Raw genomic sequence first — 11,496 nt, forward strand, 5'->3', positions numbered from 1 at the left:
TTGCTTGTGGTTTACGCCCATCCACAAGTAACAGTTGCTTTAATTTTTAATCTATGCAACAGTCATGAAACCTCTAAAATACTTCGTTTCAGCCACCTTCCCATTAGCTTTTATACACAAATCAGTTTTGTTACACAGCACCAAGATTAAAGTTTAAAGACTTACAATCGTTACCGTACTATACTGGCCCCCACACCTCACTACATTGACTGTAGTCTACCAACTACTTAATCCTTATACACCATCAAACTAAACCTCTGCAGCAGAGCCTGCAGACAGTCTGCAAAAGGTCACAGTTTGCAGGTAGAGACAGACCTTGTGAACGGTGGTGTATTAAACTAAGTGGTATAAGGTATGCCAGAATAGTTTTATTTCCCAAACAGTGAGAAAAATTCTCAGCCAGTTTCTCAATTATTTTTGATGGAAACAGTAAATTTCGATGGGAATTAATTTCCCAAACAAATGGGAATAATTCTTTACCACTTTCTTCAAATTGTTTTTTTTTAGATAAGTAAATTTCAATTATTTTACCACTAAATTTTCGGGTCTCCTTGAATGTTTAACGTAAAGCTTAGCCAGTATGTTTAAAGGTTGCACTTCATATTTTCCTTCAATCTTGAAATAAATTTCCCAAAAGGATAAGTAAGTACACTAGAAACTTCCAAACACCAGAGTTTAGTTTAATCTTAAGCAACCAAGTCAGAAGTTTAATAAATCTAAAAATACCAATGGAATTGCAAACAATTTGATTCGAAAATATTTTTTATCTTGAAACTTGCTTTATAAAGTTCGAATATGCAAATAGACAATTAGACTTTTCCTAAGTAGACAAATGCCACACATTAAAACATCCATAACCTTCATGTACCAAACAAACTCAACATATATTAATAATTAATAGCTTTTACTTAAATCCAACGAACAGTTAAGGCATGCCTCCCCTAAAGTAGAAAATATCAAAACTTTCCAATTCATTGCTTTTAGATTTGAACTTTAATTTACAGTTTCAACTGTAAAAACAATATTGAAAAGAGTCAAGACAGATCCATACAGATTTTAACTTCAGTATTGAGAAAAGAATTATTGAAAATAGAAATACATGAAATTGCGCAACTATAAAATTTAATAGCATTGAGAAAATTATGCAGATCTAAAATCTTTTCTTAAACAGCATTGAAACATTACTCAGATTGGAAATAAGAATGTGGCATTACAGTTTGACAAATAACTCAATCTTGAGTAAAAGAAAAAAGAATTAAAACCAGTAACATCCGCTACACTTCCAAATTTACTATATATTTTTGAAAACTTCGTATTTAACTTTGGCTTTAGCAAAAGATTTTAGTGAAACAAATTCTAATTTAAAAGCACAAATAAAACAGATTTAAAGCACAAAGTCAGATCGATTACAGGTCGCCCTGTCCTGGTTGAATCTTCAACCACTAGAAGACCCAGGAATATGGTTGATACGGTCGACATAGGGCGTTCAGTGGCAAGAACCCGTGTCAGCGTACTGTCCTGGTTAAATCCTCAACCATTTGCAGACTCAAATAATTCTCAAATTCCATATTTGAGAAGTACTCTGAAGCATTCAGTCATTTGCCAGGTCCATTGTGGGAAAAGTGGGTAAAATGTCACAGAACCAATGTCCGTAGTTTGTCTTCAAGGTTGAAAAAGACACTTTAGTGCTTTAGTTCGCATTCCACAGAATCCTTGATATATGACATTGACTGGTATGTGGCCAGATGGATAAGATTCACTATCATGCGGTGCAACACCAATTGATATCTGAAAGAAAAAAAAAATTTAATATTTAGGCAAAATATAAAATACAAAAGTTTTAATGGTCACCATTCATTCAAATAAAACTAGTCAACTTTAAAAGTAAAGTTATTGCAAGTAATAAGTCATAAAATATAACAGCGTATCTTAGAGTAAACTCATCAAACTGTTGGAACATTGTCAAAAATAAAATTAGCTAACTTTAAAGTAAAATGATTACAAATCACAGTCATAGAAATACAATTTCAGTCCAAATGAAATCACAAAGTCATACCAGTCAAATGTAAAACTAGTTAACCTTTAACTTCATAAAATCATGACAATGTTAAGACTTCAAAAAATGTGAATATATTGGATATGTAAAAAAATGTAAAAAAAAAAAAAAAGGGGGGTGGGGGGTGGGGTTTGGAGAGTTGAGTAAATTCTTACCATTGATTTGCAATTACATTTGGTAGGAAGAGTTAATTTTGAAAATGTGACAGGATGCATCCAGCAGAAGAGCAGGATTCCTAGTACAGCCAGCGTCTGGAAGGTTTTAACATAATTAGCAATAAATAAAAAACTTTCATTAAGAAATCCTGGTAACCAAGAGTAAAGAAAGTTTATGAGACTGAAGACTGATTTTGAAATCAGTTTAAATAAAAAAAAGATCTGTGGTCTTTAACAATTGTAAAAAAAAAAAAAAAAAAGTCTTACATTCGCTGGTTTAGGATTCTCTGCAATAAAATACAGAATTAAATATTTGCGTGGTGTTAGTCAATCTTTTCTATCAGCATTAATTGATAACATTCAGTACCTTTAACACTTCTAACCCAAGATCTCTTACGACCTAGCAATTTAATGTACTAAAACATCAACACTTTATGGTAACGTTAGAATCTTCTGACTTGTGATAGTAACGTTCAAAACTATCTAATTAAATCCCATTTGGTAGGCTTATTTTTTCAGTTTATTCTCTAGTTCATATAAGCTAATCTATAATGATTAAGAAGCCACAAATAAAATTTTACACCAGCTGTTATAAATGCTAATTTTTTAGGATTAAAAAAGTCTAGATTTCATATTCCCCCAAAGTTAGTCTCAAAATAATTAAATTTTAAAACATTCCGCATATAAATTTTATTACTAAGTTTTAGTAAATTCTGTTCATGAATGAGAACCAGTCAATATTTTTATGCACAAACTAATTCATTCATTGTCATCATTGTACACTATCTAATTTCGATATGAAATTCCCTATAAGTATACTGTTCTTAGCCGTATTTTAGTAAAATGTATGCGACCGTAACTTTACCCTACAATCTTTCACGGGTTGGTGACAGTAATATCACGCTCATACGCCAATAAGTCAGTTTTTAAAACTGAATCCTGCAACATTTAATCCAGGATTTTTAACTTTTCTACGCCAAACTTCAGCGTAGGCAACATAAGCAGTAATCAGGAACAAATAGCTTATAGTAAAACCAGGATTTCAATGGACCAATCTTTACCGTAAAAGTAAATTCATGCGTCCAAAACCAATATATGATACCCTATTAACAAAATTATGTTCCATTTAACTGGGAAATTCAATAGATTCGAAATTATTTATTTCCCATTTAAATAATAAACTTTCAGAGTCATATAGATGGACAGAAAAATGAACGCGTCGAAGTGAAATTTATCTAACAAAATTTACTTAATCGAAATAAGAATTATGTAACAGACTAAAAAACTTCAGAGTTTAGACCGAGAATTAAAGTTATGTTGCAATATACGGTAAACAGTCTATTCATCAAATTAAGTGTATGAAAATTACTTCATAAAAGATTTTACTCCATAAGAGGTTTTGCTAAACTTTCAATAACTATGAACATTAAACAAAGCAACTGATAGTAATTACTAGTTTCGTAGCTTTGTTGTGCAAGAAATTAAACTAGCAAGACTGGCCAAACTTTATGGATAATTGGTGTACCTCTAAACATTAACTTCAAACTTTCTAAAACCGACACCGACTCAATTGCTAAAATCAATCCGATTCATCAATCACTTAAAGAATTTGCCCTAAAAATCTGTAAAATTCCTGGAATAAATGTTGCCTGGCAGTTTGAAACAGATTTAACGACGTAAAGGAGTGATACAAAGGTTACCAACCCGTAAAAGTTATTAATTATGGTCACATGTACTTTACTGAAATACGGCTGAGAGCAGTATATTTATATGGAGAACTTAAGAGATTAAAATTACGGTTTTCTTTATTGCCGTGCAAGCTACAGTAACAAAGAGTAGCATTTGAAAAAAAGAACAGTAGTAATAAAATCAGCATTACACTCTTGGCTTAACGATTTGGTTTTAAAGACAGGGACACTTAGGTAATTACATCTTCTACGTTAAAAGAAAATTATCTAATAAACTTTGCACAAACTAACTAAACTACCATTATAAGATTAAAACTTACAAACATGACAAATTCGAAGATAATTTGTATTTTTCCTAACCATACAAACCTTAGCTATTTACAAAGGGTTATTACTTTTAGCGTAGCTGAAATGGCGAGCCATTAGAATTTAACGAGGGTGTATTACCCCCGCGCTAGTTAGCGGGGGGGTAGGGGAGTGGTAGCTAGCTACCCCTCCTCCCCCTCACACACAGGTGAATACTCACTTTCACTTAGAGGTAGGACTTGTCTTGGGGGACAGGGCTGGCGGGCAAATATGTGTAAATAGCTAAGGTTTGTATGGTTAGGAAAAATACAAATTATCTTCGAATTTGTCATTTGTTCCGTAACCGAAATACAAACCACGCTATTTACAAAGGGTGACTTATCCCTTAGGAAGGGTGGAAAGTCCCCAGCCATACTGGCTTTGGCTTTACCCGGGGACTCAGAATCCGAGTGAGTCGCACTCGAGAAAAGGAGTCCCTGCACCTCACAAGTTCCTTGCACCGCAAGGAACCATGTGGCCTACGTAAGCTTGTGTGTGAAGGAAGAAGTGTGACCCGTCCTAGGCAGTTGACCTGGAGTTCCAGAAGGAACTCTGGGTTAGGACGTTCCCAATACCACCTCGTCAGGGTATGGGGGACGCGACAGTATTGACTCAATACTCGGAACACAAGGAAGCATGGTTTACCTGCAGAGGTTCGAGGTCAGCTATGCAGAGACCAGGATGCTGCTTCCCCGTAGAGGGGATGATGAAGAAAGAAGTAAGGGCCAGACATACTTCTTTCGTTCATGCAGACTAAAACCTGATAACAATGCCCTCAACCTTCTGCTACCTGTCCAAAAAGGAGCCTGAGGTTAGACCAGCTGTTGTGTAGCCACCACAGAGCGATAGAAAACGTATCGAGACTCCTGTGGGTCACGCCCTGCAGGAAGCGGGCTGCGAAGGTCATCAGACGCTTCCAGACTCCAGCTTGTAGCACCTGCGTCACAGAGTAGTATTACTCGAAGGCGAGGGACGTTGCGATGTATCCAACATCGTGTTGTAGGGCGACGTGACGGGGGAGGGTCTGAAGACAGGTCGAGATGAATGTCCTTGAGTCCGGGCTGAAGAGGTATACTGGTGACTCTCCCCCCATGTCCTCCTTGTGTTCCCAAATCGGCTGCAACTGAGGCCAAACTGCAGCTGTTCCCAGCGCTAACCTCTCGATTCCTGTACTGGCAAGAAAGAGAAGGTCTTGGGACATCAGACACAGAATGGAGACTCAAAATCTTGAATGAATCGGACCGAAGGGTCGGGACCCTCAGATTCTGAGTCTAGCCAACAACTCAGGAGCGAGCCTGAATGTTGCCTTCCCCTCTTCCTTAGAAAGGGGGGGGAGTAGTAAGAGACCAAGAAGATTGCTTACACACTGGCCGTGGCCAGAGTGAGCAGAAGACCCAAGGCGGAATACAATCCGAGGCCTGTCATAAAAGGGTCTTGAGAAGATCTCTTAAAGGACTAAAAGTCCGAGCCATGCTCCAAGTTGGAGGTCTTCCTCCGACTAGGGCAGGGACGATCGTAGCTTCGCGTGAGCGAGGATAGATCCAGCGGGCAGGAAAAAGTTATTCCTTTAAGCCTGAAGGTCAGGGAAAGGCTGAGCGACAGGCTTCATTGCCAAGAGCGGAAGGAGTTTCCTCCCGCCGAAAGGCAATAAGACCGTTATTGCTGGAGAAGAGGCCTCACGGGAAGAGGTATATCTCCCACGGCACCAACCACCTTAGACTCTTCACTTTGCCTGGGAGACCCCTGTGGATGACTATCGCAGATGACGCGACCTCCGTACCGCGACTGTAGCGGGTTGTCTCTTCTAGAGGAGGAAGCGTAGTGTCTCCAGGCATGAAGCCGAAGCGACGTCCCGGTTCGGGAGAGATGTCGCAGTGTGGTTGCTTGAGTAGTCTGCGCCGTGGGAGAAGCTCTCCCGGGAGTTCCGTCAGGGGAAGCAGAGGGTCCAGAAACCGTTCTGCGCATAGTCCCAGTGGAGCTCTCCCATTGAAAGGTTGACAGACAGCCTGGTTTTGTTGAGACCCATTGTCCGCAGACAAAAAGGAGGGAAGACGCAGGCGTCGAAGTTGTCCCACCATCACCGGAATGCATCTTGCCAGAGTCTCGGGGTCTGAGACTGGGGGGAAAACTAGCGGAAGCTTGAGGTTCCAAGCTGTCGCGATCAGGTCCCCCAGACCAGCACTTGCTGGTTACCCAAGGTCAAAGACCCCTAGGTACACTCTCTCTATGAGGCTCTGCTCGGATAGTCTGAGAGAAACATTCCCCTGCCTGGAATGAGAGAGCCGATGGTGGAATTGAGAGAATCTCAATCATCCCGGTATCTCTACTGCAAGATGTGAAGGTGTGAAAATGCGTCCCCTGCTGGTTAGCATGAAGTCGACACGCAACGGGGCGACTTGGCAGGAGCGGTAGGATCTGAAGAGGGGCCAGACTAAGGCCCTTAAGCCTGCCTGAATGATGGAGAGGTATCCTTCAGGTCTTGACCATAGGCCTGGACCGGAACATGCCCCCCCCCCTTTCCTTTGACGAGTCCGAGAACCGCATCAAGAATGTGGGGAAAGGACGAGAATATCCACTACCATCAAGAGGCTCCATAGGTCAACACCCATTGCAGGTTTAATAGTTCCGCTGGTCCCATAGGGCCAGGGAGTCCGGTTAAACATTGCCTGAAGCCACCGGAACTTGGATCGCCCCACATGGAACTTATCCTGAGGCGACCGTTCGGACTATAAACGGGTCAATGAGGAAAGAAGAACTAGGAAACGTTTCAAGGTAGGGCTGAAAACTCTGCTTGACTGAGAACAGGTACTGCGACTCTTCTCAGTCTTGCCACAGTCAACCGAAAGGAAGGCTCGGAGGATGTGGTAACAGAATCTGGCGTCCCCAGGTGGTCACCCATCCAAGTACCGACGTTGCTTAACCTCGCTGGACGGACGAGAAGCGGGGTTTCCAACGTGGTAAGGCGGTTGACTCAATATCATGGCCAGATACTCCAGATGTTGAGGCAGAGGAAGAGAAGGCTCCAAGCAAAATACCATGAGCCCACACTCATGGTCAGCATTCGGAAGCTTTTCCCGGCGCTGAAGAAGGTCGAAACCCGAGCCTACCGGAGTTGACCAGCCCTCCAAACAGCAGAGGAGGCGGAAGTCTGCACCTGAGCGGCCAAGAGGAAGGCAGGGAGAGTTCTCTGGGGAAACAAACCTGCTATGCCACGGCGGGATAGCCACACTGCATCATAAGCAGGAATACTTGCAGTTTAGGCTGAATTCGACGAGCACCCTGGAAGATGGATGGAATGGAAACTGAAAGTACCCGTCCTTCCGATCCAGGGTTAAAGGAGTCCTGTCGCCTCGTTACCAGTCTGATCGATTCTGCTGGTCTACGCTGGCCAAAGTTTGTTCGACAAACTTGATCAGGGCTGAGAGGTCGACTATGGACATCCCCTCTCAGATCCTTCCTTACAAGAAAGGATCGACTGAGGGGGCCGGGGGTGAAGCCGTCGATGATCCTAAGGAAGACCTTCGCCTAAGGTATGGATCATTCTGCCCAACCGGGTAACTCTGCTGATGCTATGGCATAGAGGTTCAGAGACACTGAATTCGCTGACAGAGACGGCAGGCGCGATATCCTTGGCTACTCACAGAGATTGTGCGGGAATGGGCATCGGGAAGCTGTCATTCGGATGAGTAACCTTAAGCATCCTCCCAGCGAAAAAACCTGCAATCCTAGAGTTCGTGAACTCCTTTTAGGACTATGCCCCCCCGGGGGAGTCTCCCTTGCCATCTGTTCCTGACAGGAGGAAACTGCAATTGGACACCTTGTCCCAGTTGTCGTAGCCGATAACTTAGGCCGACGTGGTTGAAAGAAAAGGGAGCTGGAGCCCTGCAGAGTCTGGAAGAAAGCGCCTTGGAGGAGTGAAACCGGAAGTCGATTTACTCCGCACAGCAGATGTTTAAGTCTCTGTCCTTGGGCAAAGACAAAACTCTTCTCAAGGATGGAAGGGTGTCTGAGGTCGTTGACCTCCACAGATGAGACACCCGAAGGAAGCCTTCAGTCAGTGCGTCCAGATGGTACAACATCGAGCTTGTCCGCAAGTAGATACTTAACGACGAAAGGCCAAGGTGCCTGAGCTCGAGAGGAGGAAAGTACCATTGATCTTCCTGTAGCTTCCTTGAACCAAACCTCGGGCCGTAACCGAGGAGGGAAAGAACCTGGTAAGCTCCCAGAGGAAGAGGTAAGCAGTCACCCCTTGTCCGATGGAGAAATCTTTAACGGAAAGCCCCCCCGCCAAAAATCCTTCCAGGGCGGGAGAAGGAGAGAGTACTCGTGCAGGAGAGGGGACCCTCGAGACCGACCTCTTGGGAACCAACTTCGCCCTGGGGGAAGTCACCACGAAGTCCACTCCTCTCTTTCTCTTCAGCGTAGGAGAGACAGCCGCTGGTTTGTTACCCTGGCCGGTGAGTGCTGGTTTCATAACCCTCATTAACGCCCGTGCCAGCGGATCAAACCATGTCTGCTGCTCCAAGGACACAGAGTCCGAAATCCTCGCTAAGGTGAAAGGGATCGGGCGATCCTTTGGAGAGGACACGACGGTTCCTGCCTGAAAAGAAGGTGGGAAGAATGCTGTACTGACCTGTCTTCGTCCTGCACTACCAACCTGTGCTTGGATGGAGGTGATCCCGAGTGCCGCCTAGGAGCACGCGTCCCTGCTGCTACCACCGGCTGTGGAATTCGCCGCGAACTATGGTCGCGCGAGGGCGAACGGTCGCGCAAAGGCGAATGGTCGCGCGGGCGCACAGGCAAGTGGTCGCGCGGGCGCGCAGGCGAGCGGTCGCGAGGGCGCGCAGGCGAGCGATCGCGCGGGCGCGCAGGCGAGCGATCGCGCGGGCGCGCAGGCGAGCTATCGCGCGGGCGCGCAGGCGAGCGATCGCGCGGGCGCGCAGGCGAATGGGCGTGACGGCGAGGGATCGTGCTGCCGCGTAGGTGAAGAAGATCGCTGGCGGTAAGCGATGGCGAGCAGCATGTGTAGGTGAATGATCGCGTGATAGGGTGCGATGGAGATCAGCATCCGCAAGAGGGCGAGCGTTCAGGGTTGTGCGATGAGGAGCAGCATGCGTAAGCGGGCAATCGTGCAGGGTTGTGCGATGGCGAGCAGCATGCGCAGGTGAATGATCGCGTGAAAGGGTGCGATGGTGATCAGCATCTGCAGGAGGGCGATCGTTCAGGGTTGTGCGATGAGGAGCAGCATGCGTAAGCGGGCAATCGTTCAGGGTTGTGCGATGGCGAGCAGCATGCGCAGGTGAATGATCGCGTGAAAGGGTGCGATGGTGATCAGCATCTGCAGGAGGGCGATCGTTCAGGGTTGTGCGATGAGGAGCAGCATGCGTAAGCGGGCAATCGTTCAGGGTTGTGCGATGGCGAGCAGCATGCGCAGGTGAATGATCGCGTGAAAGGGTGCGATGGTGATCAGCATCTGCAAGAGGGCGATCGTTCAGGGTTGTGCGATGAGGAGCAGCATGCGTAAGCGGGCAATCGTTCAGGGTTGTGCGATGGCGATCAGCATCCGCAGTTGAGGGTCGCGCGATGGCGATCAGCATCCGCAGTTGAGGGTCGCGCGATGGCGATCAGCATCCGCAGTTGAGGGTCGCGCGATGGCGATCAGCATCTGCAGTTGAGGGTCGCGCGATGGCGATCAGCATCCGCAGTTGAGGGTCGCGCGATGGCGATCAGCATCCGCAGTTGAGGGTCGCGCGATGGCGATCAGCATCCGCGGTTGAGGGTCGCGCGATGGCGATCAGCATCTGCAGTTGAGGGTCGCGCGATGGCGATCAGCATCCGCAGTTGAGCTAGTAGCTGGCGAACCATGTTCCTTCAGAAGTGTTGGAGAACGTTGGCGTGCCAGCTGTAACACACATGGGCGATCCGGAGATCGCTGGCGAGCTGATGATCGCTGACGAGCTGACGATCGCTGGCGAGCTGATGATCGCTGACGAGCTGATGATCGCTGACGAGCAGAAGGCTACGCGTGGAAGCCTGTGCAAAGAAGAGTCCTTGACCCCGACCTGAACCGAAGTTCTAGATCGCGAGGGCGAACGTGGGCGCACAGGGCACGTAACAGGAACCGCAGGGAAGATCATCTTGAAAGCGCTGACGAACAGGAGAGCGCTGACGAACAGAAGGGCGCGCAGGGAAACCCTGACACGCAAGGGAAGAACCCCCGTGGGGGCAACCCTTTGCCCCGAAGGGATCGTTGTCCGCCGGGAGACTGATGTCCGTCGGAAGACCGCTGTCCGTCGGGAAGACCGTTGTCCGTCGGGAAGACCGTTGCCCGTCGGGAGACGAGATTAGACTGCTGTCCATCTGCACCAAGACGGAAGATCGAGAAAAAGAAGTTGTAGGCTGCAAACGGAGATTCAAAAAGGCGCCTCAAGCACCCTTATAGGGAGATGAGAGGCCCTTACGACGAGGCGGACGGAGGGCCTTACGGCGAGGGAGGCCAACAGCAACAGCAACAGAAGAAACCTCCGAAGAGGAGTCTCTATGAGTGTACTCTCTCGCGAACGACAGAGAAACACTTCGTGGAAGAGACTGGTCAGCCAGTGACCTAAAAGGGGCAATCCTCCGAAGAGGAGCCCCTGCAGTTGCCCAGCCCCTTGAGCGAAACTGCAGGTGCGACCGCTCAGCACCAAGAGCATAGTCGCACGAAAAAAAGGCAAGAGAAGAACCCCCCAAAAGAGGAAAAGCTCAAGCCTGGACAGGAAAAAAACTTCCCTCGGAAGGAAAGTTATCCGCCCAAGGAGGCAAGCCTCCTGACTGTTCTAAAATGAACTGGAGAGCTGTCCGTCGACACGGGAGTACTACCAGTAGAAGGAGACACGCCCCTGACGACAATACAAGGGGGGAGGCAGCAACAGCCGAATCCCCAGGACTCAACCAGACAGCTCACACCGTTGCTATATTACAGAAACGAACTAGATCGGTAACTGTAAAAAAATAAAACAAATAATATTAGTACACATTCATTCCCCCGGGAAGGCTCCGAAGAGGAATCCCGAGGAAAAGGAACAAGAATTACACAACAGGCACGTGCCCTCACAACCACTTACACTCGCGGAAGGAGAGCTGTAACCGAAACAGAATTATAACAATTATAATTATGTAACTATGTAATTATGTAATTTAAAAAAAGAATGAACACTAAAGAAAAAAACGAAAACCCCGAAAGGAATCGTTCTACAAGCTGAAAAATTAA

At 46.0% G+C, this 11,496-nt stretch overlaps 1 long non-coding RNA gene across 2 annotated transcripts in view; it reads right to left on the minus strand.

Annotated features, from left to right (window-relative positions):
* Positions 1–624: 624 nt before the first annotated feature.
* The window catches only part of LOC137641354 (uncharacterized), an 11,742-nt gene continuing 870 nt past the window's right edge, over positions 625–11,496 (minus strand). For both annotated transcript variants that reach the window (XR_011044495.1, XR_011044496.1), the window contains exons 2-3: positions 2,212–2,307; positions 625–1,788 (exon numbers count right to left, since the gene is read on the minus strand). This is a non-coding gene — a long non-coding RNA (uncharacterized lncRNA). The remainder of the gene's footprint in view (positions 1,789–2,211; positions 2,308–11,496) is intronic.

This window comes from Palaemon carinicauda, chromosome 5 (genome assembly GCF_036898095.1).
Source record: "Palaemon carinicauda isolate YSFRI2023 chromosome 5, ASM3689809v2, whole genome shotgun sequence".
NCBI classification, from domain to species: Eukaryota; Metazoa; Arthropoda; class Malacostraca; order Decapoda; family Palaemonidae; genus Palaemon; species Palaemon carinicauda.